This window comes from Zonotrichia leucophrys, chromosome 6, assembly GCF_028769735.1.
Source record: "Zonotrichia leucophrys gambelii isolate GWCS_2022_RI chromosome 6, RI_Zleu_2.0, whole genome shotgun sequence".
Lineage (NCBI taxonomy): Eukaryota > Metazoa > Chordata > Aves > Passeriformes > Passerellidae > Zonotrichia > Zonotrichia leucophrys.
In genome coordinates this window covers 20,386,500-20,405,870 of record NC_088176.1, presented here as the reverse complement: position 1 = coordinate 20,405,870, position 19,371 = coordinate 20,386,500, and the positions used below count along the sequence as shown (strand labels likewise).

At 40.8% G+C, this 19,371-nt stretch overlaps 1 protein-coding gene across 5 annotated transcripts in view; it reads left to right on the top strand.

Annotated features, from left to right (window-relative positions):
- Nucleotides 1-19,371, top strand: part of NDST2 (N-deacetylase and N-sulfotransferase 2) — a 130,754-nt gene that overhangs the window by 62,893 nt on the left and 48,490 nt on the right. For 4 of the 5 annotated variants that reach the window (XM_064716793.1, XM_064716796.1, XM_064716794.1 and 1 more), the window contains one exon: nucleotides 17,083-17,142. The gene's annotated coding sequence lies outside the window, so the exon portion shown is untranslated. Of the gene's footprint in view, nucleotides 1-14,898; nucleotides 14,921-17,082; nucleotides 17,143-19,371 lie in introns of those variants that run through there. The other variant, XM_064716795.1, reaches the window with a different exon arrangement.

The window sequence follows — 19,371 nt, the reverse complement described above, 5'->3', positions numbered from 1 at the left end:
CAAACCCCAACAAATCACAGAAGGCTGGTTTTTTTCTGCATCCACAGTACCTTTCTTCATGGCTTAACCAAATGTATGAAATTATACCCTTGGGCCTGGATTTTTCCTCCAACATGCAGAGAAGCGTGTTGTTATGGTTTTAAATTTTAAACTGTGCTTGTCAAGTGTTTTAAAGCAGGGAAGTCCCGGGAAGGCGAGGAGCGGATGTGTCCCGTTCGAGCGGCAGCGAGGCTGTGGAATAATGGCAGTGCTGGGAAACCGGTGCAGAGCGGCGCTTCGCGCGTCAGCCCCGCGGGCACTGGCAGCACTGGAACACAGGAAATCTTAAACAACAGTATCGATGTAGACAAGCCCAGCACTGCTCATGTGGAAGGAATTAGTCCACAAGATTTTATCTTCTCTTTAGGTTTGCTGTTTTCTGTTCATGTCACACCTCCTCACTCTTCCCTAACTTGCAGGAGTGCCTTCTCTTGCAGGTGAGGCTCCCCTTCCCTGAGCTGTGTTTGAGGAGGGTGTGAGAGACACTAGCAGAGCCTTGAAGAAGGGCGTGCAGCTGCATTGCCTGTGTTGTCAAGAGCGTTTAGAACACTTGGGATGGTGATTGCTGGAGGCAAAATGCTGCTTCAGACCTTTTAAGATATAGTTGAGTGGAGACTGCACTGGTATAAAGAGGCCAGTATGGGTTGAACGAGCAATTACAGAAGAGCACTCCAGTGCAGGTGAAGTGGGAAAGAAGTATTTCCCAATTCCCTACACCTCCCATCCTCCCCCACCCTCTCTGGCGGGAATATGTTTACATAATTTGTAAGAAAACTGCTCTCAAATATCTGTAATTTTATATATATTCCCAGGAGTAAAAAAACCCTCAAAGATCTGTACTTTTCTGAATATTCCCATAGGGACAGTAGAATGTATGATATAAACCACCCTTGATCTTTGGCACATCATCTGTCTGTTCCTTCAGATGTTCTCAGTCATTTATTGCACTCAGAGGTTGCAGAAAGCAACTAAGCACCAGCCCTGAAGGCACCAATGTCCTGAAAACCTTCATTCTGGGCCTCTACCCGTGCCCTTGTTTTCCCAGGAGTCCAGAGAGTTCCTCCAACTCAGGCCTCAGCCTTCAGTCCCAGTCTGAGTGGCATGATAGGTGTGCCTGTCTCCTCTTCTGTCTCCAGCCTTGTTTCCTGGATGGACCCCACGGTCTTGTTCAGTCCTTTTGCTGTGAACTGAACCTTAGACCTGTTCTGTCACTCTCCTTGCTTGGGATTGTCACCAACACACAGCTCTGCCCACCATGTTCAGATATGTGTGTGGCCCTTCAGCGCCCTGGGCTTTCCACTCTTTCTGTTGGGGCAGCCAGCCCTTGAGGTACCCTGAGACCGTAAGGCATGGTGCCAGCTTAGTCATTTTACGTGAGAAAAGTTACCACAAGTGATGGAACAAACTACCTGCAAGATCACTTTGTCTTTATCTAGCTGAAATAGTTGAAAAGATGAAAATGTGAGAGCAGAGGGTTAGAATGCTTCTTTTCTTGCTGGTGGTATTTCAGTGGCTTTTTTTTTTTTTATTTTTTTTTTTTAGGCTGTTCCTGCCTAACACCAACCACCCACACTACTGATAAACAGCATGTGGCATGCAACAAAAATTCTGTTTTCTCTCTCCTCATTCTCCTCATATTTGCTGCTGGACCAAGAGTGGTCTGTCCTACATATTTAAGGGTCTCAGTCCTTAAATCATATTTAAAAAATCTCCAGAAATGCTCAAAATGTGTACAGAACCTCCTTGATTTTAAAAAGATTGGCCCAGTGTTGTCGATTACTGTTATCTTACCTTCTGTTACAGCTTTGACTGTATGTCGTCCCGTTGTCTCTTTCCTTAAGCTTAAACCAGAAGATCTTTGTTCTGTCTTTCTATGGCACATTTCATAAGATTTTTTATCACTCCATAGTGATATTATTTATGTGGCTTTTTCTGCAGATAAAACTGCTGCTGGTATGTCTTTTCCATTTTTGTTAGTGGATCAGAGCATCTGTCCATCCAGATTCCAAGTCTTTCCTGTGTCAGCAATAGCTCTGTTTAAGAAAAAACTTCTGTAGAAAATGATTATATTTTATCCTAGGTGTTTACTGTTATGTTTTTCTTTGAAATGAACATGTTTCTTTTTTTTCTGATTGCTGTTTATTGTTCTAATTTAAATATTCTACTTACGAATATCAATATTTTATAATTTTCTTAACATCAGTGTAATGCTACAGTAAACACTACAGGATAATTGTGTATGATGTGTAACTATATAATCTCAAATTACCCACATTTTTTGCCCTGAGTAGCATTATATATTCCCTTGTTCTTTTATTAGGAAACTAAATTAATAGTTTTTAATCTGACCAGCCTCTTCTCTTGACTGTTGAGGATTTTTTCATGTGCTTCTTAAATGCGATTTTAAAAAACAAAAAAACAAAACCCCAACAACAGCAAAAAAAACCCAAACCAAACAGACTTCAGATGGTTGTCTTTGTTTTCATTAATTAATAATTTCAATACATTACTTCTATGTTTTTCTGTTGTTTTAGGATCAACTGGTGAGAACTGAACAGTGTTTCACAGTGGAATGCACATGTTAGTTCTTGTACTACTCATCTCTTAGTTTCTTATGCATCTTAATATAACTTAATGTGTATTTTTATTGTCATTTTTTATCGAGCACACAGTGGACCTTCATTAAGGTGTCTGGTTTTTCCTCTTTTTTTGAGCTAGTAATTTAATTATGACCCTGCTCAACAAGAAGTATGAGTGGTTATGATTTTCACTGTTTAGTACTTTGCTTAAATATAATGTGTCCTCATGTTTCCTCTACATAATTAAATTCTTCTGAGAGAAACACATGTACATGTGAAGTTACTGTTTGGATTACAGTCTGTTTGTTTGTATTGCCAAAGTGCATAGAGTCCTCCACAGGTCAGTGCTAGCTGTTTTGGATGCTGCATGAATACAGCACAAAAGCCCAAGTCCTTCATTTGAACCCATTTGTAAGCTGCAGAAGTCAGATTTATTAATCAAAAACTCATTGCACTACCATTTCTGTACGTTTAGAGTACAGCATTTGTGACTTCAAATCTTTGAAATAGTTTTCTACTGTTCTGTTTGATTAGTTCAAATAGTTGTATTTTCTGTCATCAGTATTATGATTTTATCAAACAGCTTGTTTTACATCAGTTACCTGCCATTCTTTCTGAATTTCTGTTCTGTATTTTGTACCATGATTTGTATGATAGGAAAGTTGTTTCCATATGAATTAGATTCTGTTTTTCTCCTAATAGGAAATGTTTTTATTAGACTCTCTGTAATCCTCTGCATATGACAAATCTTTTCCTACCTCATTAGTGTGATGTATTCTGGTTTGTAGCCCACTGTGATTGCAACCTGTTGACTTCTGTCATTCTATTGCATTTCAGTTCTGCTTGTTAGATCGTTCTCTTCTTGCATGGCAGAGTAATTTTCTCTCGCTTTTATATCATTCTTCATCCTACATCAGCCTCTTGAGCCCCAGATGTTACTGGTCTAAAAATGGGATAGAAATTAACCCTGAACTCAGAAGACCCCAAACACTCACTTTTACCATTTTTGCAGTCTACCATGTATGAATGCATCTTCTGTCTCTCACAGGGAGAACATTTTTAAAGGGGCCAGGGCTGTTTCAGACTCTGATTTCCATGTCCCTCAGCTGTGAGAGATACCTGGAGTAATGATGGGCTGCACAGATAAACCAGTTATCAGGATTCTCCAGCTGTGTTTCCCTCACCTTTTCCTTTGCTCCCTGCCTTGTGGGCACTATTCAGTGCTGTTGTGTCCATAGGCAGCCGGTACTAGTAGCTGTCTGCTACATACTCAGGGCTTATCATCCACTTGTTAGCAATTGCATGTTATTTCATCCCACAGCTTCAAAATCTGTCTTCGTGGTCAGAGCCCCAGACCGACCTTGCTTTCTCACATTGCTTTGGTTATAGAGCTGCCCTGTGTCACAGAGGGCACTGCTCAAGGGGGGAAAGGAGGATCTGCTGGCAGAAGATGCTTGGAAGCAAAATACTGGGCAGAGTCCTTCCCTAGAGAGTGAGGTCTGCATTTTCTATTTCTACCAGCATTCTAAGTCAGAATTAATGTGCTGTGTGCTGGGGCATTTTCTGATGTTCCCTGTAGCAGGAAGATTTGGGATGGCTCCAGTGCTTGCAGCAGCAAGGTGAGTGATGATGTATGTGGGGACCTGACTCTGCAGGCATTGGGGGCCATAGGCCTCGTTTGTCAGCCCAGCAGTGAGCGCGGGGTCTGCACTGGCCTCTAGTTTGCCTGCCTCGGAGAGCATCCCTAAGCTTTGCTGGGCTCAGGGGAAGTGTAGGTGATGAGACTTTGATTTTTTTATTTGTGCGGGGGATGGGGAAAGGGCTGGCTGTTTTGTAAGAACTCCACTGTGATGGATTAACTTTCCTCGTGAAGGATTGCACTTGGCACATCCAAAGGCGATTGCGAGGGCCCAGCCCGAGCCGAGCCATGGAAGGCTCTGTGGGCCCAGCGCGGCGGGGGCTGCGCTCTCGTGGCTCGGCCTCCTCCAAGGCTGCGGTGTCAGGCTCCGTGTGCCCTCACTTCCTGAGGGAAACAACCCTTTCCCTCCCTCCTCCCGACAGCTCCACTAGGTCCCTAGTGAACCTCAGCGGGTAAAGATGAAATTCTGTTCATGAATAGTTTTACAGTCCCCTTTCTCCCGCCTACCCTGCTCTCTGTCCTGGGAATGTGCTGCCCACACAGTGACCAGAGAAGAATCCGGAGACATTTGCAAGATAATACCATCTCAAATGTTCCATTCTCACACTTTGTTCTAGAATTTTTCAAAACTGTTTAGTACGCGTTCCCTTTCAGTTTTCATGAATAAGCACACTTTTCCCAGACTGAGAATGGGAAAATGCATTTCCAAATGTGTGAAGCCATGTAACTGTAGTGAATTGCTTTAATTATGTATATGTGGTTAGTTTCGGTTAGTTTCTGGAAGCCTGTTGTGCATTTCTGCCTGCAACAAGTAGCTTTTCCTGTTTGCTTGCTGCTGTTTATCAGACTGGCTATCCTCCCAAAGTAATCCTCATCCAAATTCTTCATTTAAGAAGTGTCACCCGAGAGCCTGTTTGATCTTCAAATGCTCAGTGTCACCTTGGTTGTTGCTCTGACAGACAGCAGAAGGTAGAGTCTAGATTTCTTCATTAGAAATTTCATGTCTTACGATGTTTTTAAGAAACATGTTTTTCATCTGGTTTATGAAGTTTTTAGAAGGATATAAAGTTATAGCTCAAGGGAGAGTGAATACAGTTTCAGACATCTAGTAAGCACAAGTAGAGGTCATTTATATCATCTTGCTCAGCTCTTGAGATGATGGCTCCTGGGGACTTGAGCAGTGCTCCGGCATGCTTTTCTGTAGTTACTGATTTTCCTGGTAAGTGCCAAATTCTTTACTTTTTTTCCCTTCCTATAATGTTTGAGAAGATTTGGGAAATGTGCTATCGAAGCGGTTTTGCTTCCGTATTTTTTGAATGACAATAGATACAGAAACATAATTATATTATTTTTACTCCTGGCTAACGAATGTTTCTTACTGTTTTTCTCTTGTCCACTGTTGCCTGCATTAGACCTATTTGTTTTTGTTTCACTTGAAAATGAACAAGCTTTTTAATTCTTTCATATTTTGTAAGGTAGATAGTTTTGGAGTTACTAAGCTGAAGTTATTCCCTGTGACAGTCAGTGACTTGAGGTGTTAGGAGGTATGAGAAAAGGTCTTGCTTTGAAGACTTTCAACCTGAAGTTAAAAAGGAGGCAGCAAAGATTAAAAGGAAGCTTTTCTACTTTCTGTTAGGGGTTTTTCCCTATCTGCAGTGTGGAAAAGTTATTCAGTACTGTTGGGATTAAATGCAGAGAAGAAGTGACAATAAAAAAATTCTCTTCCTCTGTAAAGAAATGATGTTTCAGAAGGTTTGGAGTCAATTTTGAGAGCTAAAACAACCCTTCATATTATGGTGACCTGTCTGTTCCCATCATACCCCTCATCTTCTCTGAGGGGCTCCTGCAGAGCCAGCCACAGTGATCTGAAGTGTCTAGAAATATCCTTTGTGCAGCCCTGCCCACAGCTGGGAAACTGATAGCATTCTTTTGTTCCTCTGCATGAAGCTATCTGTGTGTGCAAAAGGGAGATATTTGCTCTTCCTTCCTAAAGCTTTCTGTCTAGAAGTTGCTCTGCTCTCAGGATACAATGACCATATTAATGAATTCATCAATCACAATAATCTGATTAAATTGATGGGGGAGAGGGAGCCAGCAGATGAAACAAACAGATTATTTTAAGATATATGAGATACCCAATTAGTAACTGACTCAGCATTTAAGTGAAAGTGTTGCTCAAGAGATTTCCTGGTAACCAATGTAATAAATTCCCCTTTATGTCTTTTGTCTTTGAGAAAGGCTCGTGCACTGTTATTAGGAACCTGTAAGTAAAGCAGTAACAAAGTGTTGCACATCAGAAGTGTCAGCTATATATTACTTTAAAAAAAGTATAGATTTGTGTCTGTGCATTTTACTTAGAAATAGCCTAGGCTGTGGGCAGTATCACAGAGAGATTAATATGGATTTTAAGCCTTGTACAGGTACTTCAGCCATGACCTGCTGAATGTGTGTTCAGGCATACAGGAAACTGAGACTTGAGTAGGAAGGGAGTTGCTTTGTGTCACTGAGGTTTCAGGGGCAATCCCCTGGAGTACAGAGATAATGGGAGGGAAGCTCTCTGTCAGGGAGCATATGTTTTTGTGGCGATTACACTGTGTATAGATTAGGACTTCTGGGAGGGAGGGAATGGGAAGATGTGCTTGGAACACAGGACCATCTGCCAGTACCTTGGCATAGTCATTTCATTAATGGGAGGCTTTATTAACTTGAGTCCTGCAGAGATAGACAAGAAAGGCAGTGAAAGAGACAGAAAACTGTTATCCAGCTGCCATTGAAAATGGGAAAAGATGGCTCAGATAAACTCTAAAATCTGATTTTATTAGAATTACTTGTGCTCTTCTAGGTAAGAAGGTATTAATCTTCTTGCAGAAAATTTTTTTCTAAATTTTGTGATGCAGTGTTGGATGTTCTTTGGTAGGGAAACTATTGAAACTGAGGGTGAACTGGAATAGGAGAGAAGGTGCTAGGAAGAAAAAGGAAGGAACTGTGATTTTTAGTGGGAAGTTATTTTTTTCATCAAAATCTGCCTTTTCCCTTTGGTAAACACTTGAGGTGACCTATATTGAATGTTGGATATTTAATGTTTGTGGTGATATAGGATGGCACCTGGAAGATAAAACCCTGAGAGCATCACAGTCTCAGCCCTGGCCTAGGCCAGGAACCTCAGAGAACATGGCCTGTGTTCCATGGGAGGATAAAATTAGGGGAATGCTCTGATTGGACACAAAATAGTGCTCCAGGGGCAAAAAGGCAATGGTTAGAGCCTGTGAACTCTGTTCCTGTGTCCTCACATGCCCAGTTCTGCTGCTGACATGGTAAGTGTCCAAGCTTGTGTTCTCTTCCTCAGTTCTGCTGTCCTGTAGATCAGAGAAACTTCACTTAGCCTGTTTTAGGGAGAGCTCTGCTGTTCCATTGACAGAAGGCCTAAATGCTGTTGTATTTGAGCAGTTCTGTTTTTCTTTTGACAGTTGAGTCAGACTTGAGTCTGGGTGAGGGTGAGATGGCAGAGCCTTTGCCTGGTGAAAATAGTGGTTGGAAGTACAAAGTGGTTTAAGTGTTGGCAGTTGGGAAGTTATTTTCCTTTGGTTTATACAATTCAGGTTAGACTGGTAGTTAATATGAAGAGAAGGAATGAGAAAAGAAGTGTTTCCCATGAAAAGCTTTATAATCTGCAGATGCCTTAGTTCATGGGAGTGTGGGTGTGTTCAGGACAGTGTGAGGGTTATGCAGTTCACCAGCAAGATAGTTTGTTATCTAAGGCTGGACAAGTTTCTGTTTGCACTGCTAAGATGGTAAAGGCAGTTTCCCCTTAAGTTTTTGCTGATTTATGAGGTAACTCAGATGGAGCATGGTCTCTGACTTTGTCTGGTGTAAATCTAGGGAAACAAAAGGAACATGCATTTTCAAAAAAAAATGAGTAGAAAAATATAGCCTAGGAGTGTCAAAACACCTAAGCAGAGTGATGCTGTACTGAAAGGGGGTTGGTTAGTCATCCACTTAGCAAATTCTCTTTTTGTATTGAGGATGGAAGAAGATTAGTGAGATGAAAATCTGTGTTATTACTAAGATAAGAATGGGTTATGGCTGGATCCCAAAGGAGAAGGAATTTTTTAATATTATTAAAAAAACCCAACCCTTTGCTGTGATTCATGTGTAATGCTTAGACAATTACATGCAAAAAAATTACAATAGTAGTGTACAGCATGGTGTTTATATCTGTAAATGTATGTACAAATACTGGCATAACATAGATTTAGATCCTGACCCAGTGCTTGTTCAGTTCAGTGAAAATGCTTCTGATGGTTCTGACAAGCATTCGATCAGATTCTCACACTGGAATGTGTTCTGAAACTCAAACCAAATCTTCTGCCTTAGAATATTTTTTTCTAACTGTCTTAAAATGGAGCAGAGTTGGTTCAAAGTCTTAAAAAAATATTTGCCCTGCACGTGGGACCTTGGTGTGTTTTTTTCTACTGAAACACTGATAGTATACAGTGGTAATACTCACTTGCATGATTTTTGTGGAGTCAGAACCATAAAACAGCAGAATATGCTGACTTAGAGGGGACCCATCAGGATCAACAAGTCCAACTCCTGTCTCTGTGCAGGACACCCCAGGAGTCCCACCATGTGCCTGAGTGCATTGTCCAAACTGACAGTTCATGTCCTTTCTCTCTCAAGTAGTGGAAGAATGTTGTTGGCCCCACAAGGGCATGGTAGGTCAAGGTTTTGGCTCGGTCTACGAGTCTAAAAGACTTTTCACTTAGTGAAGCCATAAAGAAACCTCCAGCTGGCTGGATGCCCCTCTTAAAAACACAAGTGTGGCCTTATTCTGAAATGATGCTCAGGGAAAGTTGTGCATGCCTCAATGTCTTGGGATGAGAGGAGTGGGAGGGGGGCCTTTGCTGAGATTCCAGTGAAGCCAGGAAAGTCAGATGTTTGCATGGAAACACAGGGAATTTAATCTGATTGACTCAGAATTACTGTGAAAGGATAGAGTAAGAGAGGGGAAGAGAAAGAAGGATGGCAGCAGAGAGCTTTTAACTTGAGATATGAAAGGAAATTAAGAAGGTGAGCAGGAATTTTTATTTCATTGCAAGCACAAAGCTCCTTTAGCTGTTAATGTGAGCTATAAAATTGTGGAGCTTCATGCAATGTTTCCCTTCCAGCAGAAGAGCCCAGAGCTGGGTGCTGCCCGCGCTGGGAGTGTTATTACAGCTTTACTTTAGTGCCTTTCTGGGTCAGTGGCTCTCAAACAATGCCACACAGAGCTGCTTTAGTTGTGTTTCTATGAGTCAGTCTGTCAGTACTGACACTTCTCCCTGATCATAACCCAGTGTCCTAGAGAATCTGCAGACTTTTCTGACTGCTAATCTCAAAGCATTTGTGATGTTCCTTGAACTCAGGTTGGTTGATCATATGTACCTTTTTTCAGATGCCATTCTTCCTTACAATTCAACCACAGTCAGATTGTTGACTTCATAAAATCGAGTAAAATTAGGCAGCCAAGTCCTTGTACCTTTAGCATCGAAAGAATTGATAATGCTGTCCTCAGATTGTTCTGGCACTGCTCTCTCAGTATCCATCATCTGTATTATTGTCTCATGATTACTGATTTATGCAAAGATTTTTTTCCCAGGCATAATGTACAAGGATCAAGCAACTGCATCATTTGTAGTCTTTCAAAATAGGTTTGTGCCACAGATTGTTTTACCTCTGCATGCCAGAAAACATAAAGGAAGCAGAATGATAGAGTAAAATAGTGTATTCAAATATACTTCCCAAACAAGCATATATGTTTGTGGAGACTTCTCTGGGTGTATCAGGTATCTGTTTCCATATGTGGGAAGGTTTGGTGACAGTTTGAGCACTTATACAGTCAACCTCAGTGACAATTGGGAGCCCCGAGGGAGGAGGGAACAGTCTGTTCAACATTTGTGTATTCCTCATCAACTGACTGCACCTGCAATCTTAATCATCAGCAATCAGGTATTTGGGCATTTTGGAAAGCAGCAGCAGTGAGGAGCAGAGCTTGAGAAGCCTCTGTGGAAAGAGAAAGAAGGCTGTCATTCCTGAAGTGTGAGGAAAATCCTGAAGATAATTCTGTTTCTGAGCATTGGCTAAGCTGAATTTGGGGCTGAACACTAAGCAAGCATGTAATAAGTAATTGGGTAGGAAGTTTTAATTTCTTCTTTCCCTTCACTCGCCTAAAAGCATGATTTTTTTTTAACCTGTTTTCTCTCATGTATGGAAATAAAACAGGTGTGGATACAGGCAATCTGCAACAAGTCTTACCCAATTTGGCTTCAAGATGTTATATTTATTCTTCCAGATTTGGATTTCATTCAGCTCTGTGTGTGTGTATCCAGGAAAACTATCTGTAATTTTTTACTTGGTTTATTGGATTGAGTATTTATTTTTATTGTACATTCTTTTCTGTACAGCCAGCTGTGGTATTGCCACCTTTTGGGCATCTTGGAGGTTACTGCTATGAACTTCAAAGTGCATATGAAGAAAGTTGCTTAAACAGCAGATTTACACTGAATTATGGGCAAAACTCCATTTTCTTTATTGCAGTGTGTCTTTACCATCATATAAAATGTGTTTTCTATGTTATATTTATGTATAGATTTTTGGCTTAATTGGTTTCCTCCTTGATAAAAATGAACAATGTTAATTCTAGTTTGAGTTCATTCCTTAGTGGGGGTGAGTTGTAATTTAGAATTGCAGATTCATATCATTATAGGCTCATGGGTGAGGTGAAGCAAGGAGCTGTTTATACTTCTTTTCCCAACAGCATCTGAGATCCTGGAGGAATGTGCTCTGCACTGTAGAGTGCGTGTCATTTATGTTAAAAGACAGAGATAAAAGTAGGCATAAGGAACCTGAAGAGGCAACACTGTCCGGATCAAATACTGACAGTGATAAAGGAAAAACATAAAGTTGACAGACTTCTGGCTTAGTTTTCTTTATTTAATAGAAGAATAAAATGTGAGAAGCAAATTCTCCATGGTAGCTGTCGGCTGATTCACTGGGGGTCACCATTTAGGTACAAAACCTTTATGTAGCTTTTGGTTGACATTAAGTTCATTCCTGTGGGATTTGGGCACCTAGGTGTTTTCAGGCTATCTGGAAAAATAACACATGATTGTCTTTCATGAATCTGGTTATTTGTTTGCTGCTTTTTTTTTAATGCTATTTTTCTTAAGGTAGCAATGGCTTTGTGACAGGTACAGAGGGATAAGGCATTGATTTGACTGTGTGAGCCATGGTTTACTAGGACCAGGAAAAGACAAGTACCAAACGAGGTGTCTAGTCCTTTTGGGTGCTCTTAATTTGGAATGCTTTGAGGAGGATTAGTTTAAACAAGCCATTAGCAGAATTGTTTAAATTATCTGAATGGGGTGAAAGGTTTAAATACAGTGCTGTATTACTTTAACCGCAGTAATTCAGAGAATACTCAATGCTATCAATATAATTACAACATTGCTGCCAGGAGGCAGTGGCTCTGTGGCAGGATGGAAACTGACAGTCATTCAAGATTTATCTATCTAATCCATAAATCATAGTTGTTCCTTCTTCAAGACTCTTCTTTGCTCATTAAAGAACAGTCACAAAGGGTGGGAGTGGAGAGGAAGAGGGAAGAGTAGCAATGGAGATTAATCAGCTGAGAAGGCTGCGTCCCTCCTACCACCTGATGAGAGCAAAACCAAATGAGAACCAGGAGAGATCTTTTTGTAATATTGTAGTCACTCCCCCTTTCTTTACAAATTTCTTCTCACGAAGGTGACATGGTTTCAGCTGCTAGGTTGTAGCACTGGGAAGAAGGCTACAGATAGCTTTTTCCCCATTGGCCTTGGTTGCAGTTGGTTTGCTTTTTTGCTTGTCTGGTGGCCTACAGCTAAGCTGATAGCAGGAGAGAAAAGGGCAGAGGCAAAGACAGCATCACTCTTTGAACACTTCACTGCTTGTATTGGCCTTTCTGAAAGTCAGCCTGCCGAAGCAGTCAGGGCCATGGGCATTTCAGAGCAGCGTGGTTGCAAGCAAGCACAGCCATGCTGGTGGCAGACAAGGCCTGGGCCAGCTGCCCTCTGTGCCATGAACAGGCTCCCAGGGAGGAATCCTTTCCTTTGTGCACAGGCAAGGCGATGCCCTGGAAGGACATGCAAGATCTGAACTAGGGCATTGGATGAATGATGAACTGTGCTAAGCCATTTGCTTAACATTATCAAAGTGATCATAAAACCTTGGAATATTCTCAGTTGGAAGGGACCCACAAGTGTAATTCAAGTCCAGCTTCTGGCCCTGCACAGGAGAGCCCCAAGAATCACATCATAGGGCCTGAGAATGTTAGCCAGACACTTCTTGAGATCTGGCAGGGCTGAGTGCTGTGACCTTGATGGTTCTCCATTATCAGATGGTTCTGCCTTTTTCTTCTGTTGTGAAAAGTTTGCTGGTGAATTACATTGAAGACAGCCCTCATACAGGAGGGAGAGGAGGAATTTAAGGGGCCAGATCCCGAACTTTGGAAATTAGACTGCTTTCTGTTGTGAAAAATACAAGTTCACTTGAGAGCTTCAGTGTCTCAGAAAACATTTCCCTTCCTGAACCAATTCTGCTGGATGTGTGTGAATGAGTATTAAAGGAACTATAATGGAATCACAGAATGGAAGCCTCAAAGATCATCTCATTCCAGCCCCTCTGCCATGGACAGGGACACCTTCCACTAGACTAGGTTGCTCAGGGCCCCATCCAACCTGGCCTTGAACACTTCCAAGGATGGGACGTCCCCAGCTTCTCTGAGCAACCTGTTCCAGTGCCTCACCACTCTCACAGTAAAGAATTTCCTCCTACTATCTGTTTGAAGCCACTCCCCCATGTCTTGTCACTGCATTCCCTTGTAAGTAGTCTGTCTCCATGTTTCTTATAGACTTCCTTCATGTACTGGAAGGCCACCGTTAAGTCACCCCAAAGTCTTCTTTTTTCCAGGCTGAGCAGTCCCATTTCTCTTAGTTTTTGCTCACAGCCAAGTGCTCCATCCCTCTAATCGTCTTGGTGGTCCCCCGCCTTTTGGATTTGCTCCAACAGGTTGATGTCCTTCCTGTACTGGGTATTCCAGAGCTGGATGCAGTATTTCAGGTGTAGTCTCAGATAAATATGTTAAGGTAGATGTGTTCATATGTTTTGTTGTCCGGTGTCCTTAATTAACTATTTCAAGTATGTCCTTGCTACCTAGTTTCCATTTCTTTCACTTGTTTGGAGATTCTGGCAGTGAATGCAGTTTTCTGCATGGTCCTTTTTCTTGAGGATTTGCAGTTTCTGACAGTAATATTTTCTGATAGTTATTCCTTGATTTCACTCATTCCCAGATAGCTTTGTCTTTCCTCTTCTCCTTCTCTATGTATATTTTCCTTTTTTCCAGTTTGATTGCTGCAATCCATCTATACTCTACTTCCTATAACCACTAGAAAGCCAGCCCTGTCTTTGCTCATCTTTTTGCAGCTTTGAACTGTAAAACTGCACAATTCTAATAAAGTATTGGTTGAAGGAATGCAGACCTTAAGTCGCTGTGGTTTCTATTCTGAATTCTATTTTTTTGCGGAAATTAACTAAAATTTCCACCATTTTGTAAGTAGGGCTTTCTATTCTGTGTCCTACTTTCTATTTCTATATTTCTTTCTCTTCTCATATTCCTGTAAATATTTGCATGTTTTGACTTATATCAAGCTATATTCTCTTTTCCCCATGTATGCTTTATCATTATATATTTTTGCTGTATTTTGGGCTTTTAAAATGATTAATATTTTTAAGCTAAGGACAGTTGGTGTTTCTTTGGTGTAATTACTACAGAAACATACAGGGTAGAACTGTTGTCTTTCTAGTGTGACTTGGATTGTTTGCCCAGACTGAGGATAAGATCTTCATGGGAAAATACTTCTGCCTGGTTGGGCTCCTATGTGAATACTATTATTCTGACTAAGAGGACCCTGTTATATTTGATTAGTGTAAATATTAAGGTTTTTATGCTTAAAAAAACCAAGTACCCTTCTCATTTTCCTGAAAGCTGTTTTATCTCGTAATGGTGAAGGGGGACCACACACATGCTCTCATATGTGTCATGGGATTTCCAGGCAGCATCTGTTATACTGAGATTTGGCCTTTATTCTGGAGTAAAAAAGTAAAGTGAAACTTCCAGTGTGACTGGTGCTTGAAGAAATAAAGCTGTCAGGAATACAAATGTCACTGCTTATTGAGTCTCTGTATGGTGCACACCCTGACTAACAGGAGTTCCTGCAGGAGCCTGCCTGGCTGGCACACAAGCTCCTGAGCTTTCCCACTCCACTGTTATGGCTGGTAAATTTGCAAGTAAATACAAACATGGGAAAAGATATGATGCTTCTAGAGTTAATGACATCCTCCCAAAATCACTTAATTGTGTGCTAGACAGAGTTTTGTTTCCATTAGTAAATGCTTTGATGCCTAGAGATGAAATGTGGGGTTGCCTCTTCTGTTCAGCATTTGGGAGCTGGTATTAAGCAGCTGTTGATAATGGTGTAATGTACACTTTGTGCTGAGGGCTTTGCAAACATACTGATCTGTTTGCTTCTCAGGGATGACATAGGCACAAGAGTATGTATGGAGGAGGGAAATTGGAAATCATTAGGTAAGTTTTTTGCCACCTCACTTGGCTTTCTGTGGAAATGACAACCGTGTCATCCCTTTCACAATGACTTCATGCTCCTTTAATTGAGGTTCTGTAAAATAAATCTTGTAGCAAAATCAGATTTGGCCAAGTCCAGTCTATTTTATTGATATATTTTTCTGTCTGGTTGATAATATTGCTCTGTTCTTTGTGTTTAATCACTTATCAAGTATTGCATTCAGTTTAAATTCCCTGTTACGCCATTCAGCTGGCATTAAATTCTGCCACCTTTTTACCAAGCTCTGTTGCATTTCTACTTGTATCTGTTTTGACATGCCTTAGTGGAGAATTGGCACAAAGAGCAGTTTCTTCACCTCCTTCCTATAACAATTTTCTGAGTTTCTGTAAGCAGGAGTAAGTTGAATTTTTAAAAGCTAAAGACAAAGTTATTTGAAACTTATGTTCCTCTCTGAGCATCTCCCCTGTGTTTGCTATCTGCTAATTCTTTTGGGTTTTTTCAAGTTTTCTGTATTCTGGAAATTAAAATCAACTAGATCAGAGTGATACTGTATCCTGTTCCAAATCAGCATCTTGGTAATAGTTTACACCAGAGAGTGCAAGATACTTTGCAGTGAAACAGAGAGCCAACCCCTATGGGAAACTTCTATTAAATGCTATTAGCTGGGTGTTGGTGTATCTGCTTGTGTGGGTCTTACCTACTACCACGAGGGTAGAATTTTATAAATTCTGCTAGTAATTAACTTCCTAATTTGACTGTTTTTCTCAATGACTCTCATGGGATTGTACTGTGAAAAAAACATTTCTTTAGTTGTCTATTCTTTTTACAGTGAAATCAAACATTCACATCTCCTGTAGTTTAGTTGTTTTGTGGTTTCATCTGGCCATTCCAATGTTTACACTGGTGTTTTGGGATCTGCGGAGGCCAGGCATGCAGGGCTTCTTATTCTGCTTTCTCAAACTATTTAATGAAGGAAGACAAAAATTATAGATCAAAAGAAAAGAGAAAAATTGTGTCCAGAAGGATAGGTGGTTTTTTTTACTAAACTAATCTTTATCTAACCAGGAAAGAGGAGAAACTTTTGCTCTTGTAATTATGTGAGGAAGGCAGAGAGCTGGGTGTGCTTCGTTATATTTACAGGCAGGGCAAGTGTGGTTCTTGTTCAGTAATTGGCTGTAGAGGTATTAAAGATTATTGGAAACTCAAAGGTCAGAACTTCTGTTGAATCAGGGTCTGCGTGAACTGGAAGGCTACAGAGGTACCTGATGTGAAAGATCTGACTTCAGAGGCTGTCCAACAGGTATAGTAAAATTAGAGCAGTCTAGTCTGTGCCCCTCCCTGGGGGTGTTGGTGACTCGTGAGACGCCCTCCTGGCCAGCTGCTCCGTGTGCCTGTCTCAGTGTGTGTGTACACAGACACATTGCTGAGCTTCAGCTGCTTCAGAGTACTGCCATCCCTGTGATCGCCAGCCAGGCAGAGGTGTGGAGGAGGGTGTGACTCCCTCCTTGGGGGAGCTTGTTTTTATTTCACAGTATACCTAATTTTGAAGGCTTTGGGAATAGACTACACAGACTTTGTCACACCATTGAAGTCTTACTGAACTGATTTAGCTGTGGCTAAGACAAAAGAAGGTAACATCTTATAGTTTGCTTTGTTGGTTGTTTCAAAGACGACAATATTAATGAACAGGTGTGAGAAATCCCTTTCAGATTGTGCTGGCATTTCCAGTTCTCTCAGCTCATGCTGAATTTGCTTGTTCTGTGAACTTTCTTTTTCCTTTTTGGTTCTAAATTCAGCATTCTGGTTTGTTGACTGGAGGATTTTCCCCCCTGCATTTTTCACTTCTCACCTTGCCCCACTCTTTCTCACTCATGCACAGTTGAGCTTGCTGCAGTGCAGCCCTGTGTCATTGTCTAGTCATTGCCAGCATGGCTGTTGTCAGGGCCTCCATCTGTCCCCATGCCCTGTTTAGTGTAATGTAATCATTACCTTGCTTGTGGAGAGCCAAGGTGCTCCTGCTAAGTAAATGTTTACCAACACTGCTGAAGGCTAACTTAGGGAAGAGAGAGAGGGAAAGATTGTTTTAAATGTTGTTTTCTTTATTTTTTTTTTAACAGAACCTTATTTTAAATTTTGTTTTGTCTATTTATTTTTTTTAAAACAGAACCTTGTTCCTGAGTGAAGCAACAGATGAGTGTTTTCCTTCACCAGACTGTGATCAAAGGTAAGTGCACGATCTTTTGCATTTTTATGGACTGACATATTCAGATTTGGTGAGGGGAAGGCCTCAAGTCCTCCTGAGCAGTCTCATGTCAGAAAAGAGATGTGGCTTTAGGAGGAGGCTAGACTATTTTGCTGCAGTGTGAAGGTGCACTCTCTTTCATCCCTCTATAAAGAGTTGCAGGGAAACAATTTCATGTCTCTGGTCTTCAGTTGTACTGTTGTCAGCACAAAGTGGCAGATGAGTTAACTTAGATCAGGAAGGAATTTCTGATGCAGTTCTGGGACTGTAATACTGTGATAGGACTGGGTTGCTTACTGCAAAATATTACTTTATTTAGATGGAGTTATTACTTCCATACCTTCTGGGCAAAATTTGGGGCAATGTCATTCATTATCCATTAACTCTGCCTTTGAAAAGAAATGGGAAGGATATGGGCTAAAAAGCTTTTAAAGTTTCAGGTTTTGCGTTTCACAGAGTCTCTGACCCGTGCATAACAGCTGTAAGATCCCTTTGGGAATAACTATTTATGTTCCTCCCAGCATACTGGAACTGCATTCATGACTTAAACCCACAGGAAATATCATAAATGTAATTAAAAATTAAAAATAGAAATACTGGATTGGTCAAAATTCTGTGAAGGAAAGGAGTCCTACTTTCTTTCTCCCCTCCTTTCTGTCTGGATGAATAGTGAGGGAAGGTTATTCTTGTGGAGTTTATTTAGTATATATGCTTGAATACTGCGCTCTAATGTAGCAAAAAAGCATTGTTCTGCCAGGTTGTCTGACGGAAAACTTGCAGAGATTCAGCCTCCTGTAATATTTATGGTTTTCAGGTGCTAATATACTTACAAAAGTGTTAATCCTGTCTTAGGAGTGGAAGTTCCTACAATCAGTGCAGTAGAAAGACTGATGATGTGGTCCAGTGAAAGGTTCTTAGATTGTTTTCTTGGAAAGAGCAGGGATGATTTAGTTCTGTATGTGTGCTGAACAAATCTGATTGAAATACTTTTTCATGCCTTAAAGAGTGCTGTATGGATTTCTCAGGTTGCTTTATTTGAGTAGACCACTATGGCTTTAACTGCAGAAAATGGGGGGCAGAGAAGGGAGGATGGAACTGCTCATGACTTAGGCAAGTAGCCTGGGTTTATGGAAAGGAAATTACAGAGCTGGTGCTTAGTGCTGAGTTCCAGTGTACAGTAGCTGAGGTGGTGAGGAAAGGAAATGTGGATATGCTGAAACAAAGACTTTGGGCTTTTTGAGCCCTACATAGGCTACAATTCTAAATTCCTTTGTATGTCAACCAGAAGCTGAACTTCACTGAATTTTCTTTTTAAGGCTCTGATATTGTTGCCCAAATGAAAGATTTCTTCCCAGGCTGATTTCCACCCAGATCTCACTTTCTTTTGGCAGCCACTCACACTGCAGCTTTATGCTTTTTAGAACCCTAACCATAACCCTGAGTTTTCTACAGACATGTAGACAAGAGTCCTTAGGTCTTGGTTGGATTAAAGGATTTTGGAAGAGAAGTATGACCTATGTAGGTGATGTGGCCTTGTTATCATAACTCCTTCCAGTGTGATTCAAATACTAAATCTTGTCTCCTGTAAACTTTTTATCAGTTTTGCAGGTGATATTTGCAGAGAGACTAGTAAACAAAAATTACTTGAAATGTGCGATACATGTTTGTATACTTGCAGTACATTCTTGTGAAGAGTAAACTGGTAGAAGAAGCTGCAGCTAAGTTTGCAAACTCAAGGTTTTAAAAAGAATAAATTGCACAAAAATTTGACGTGGAGTAGAATGAGTGTGTAGTGACCACATTATCATTCTACTCAGCTTGAATAGTGATGTACTTCCAGAGACATTTGGTGTAACTTTCACATTGATAAATATTTATAATAAGTGAGAGAGTCAAAATATTAATGGAACACTTCATGTGTTCTGCTAGTGTCAGTGTGTGTATGACAGCATGGCTAGAAGAGCAAAGGGAGAGCAATGTTTGACTTAAGGTAGAGCCACAGTAAATTGCTACAACACCACTGATTTCATTGACACAAAGGGTAGAAAATGGGACAGACAGCAGAAATGTAGAAATTATAGGAGATGGAAAGGGGACCATGCACTTAGAATGTACAGCCAGGCAGTCCATACAGAATCCATTTCACTCTACATAAAAGCAGAGTTATTGGAAATTTTAAGTTATTGTTATTAATTTAAAAGTGGAATTTAG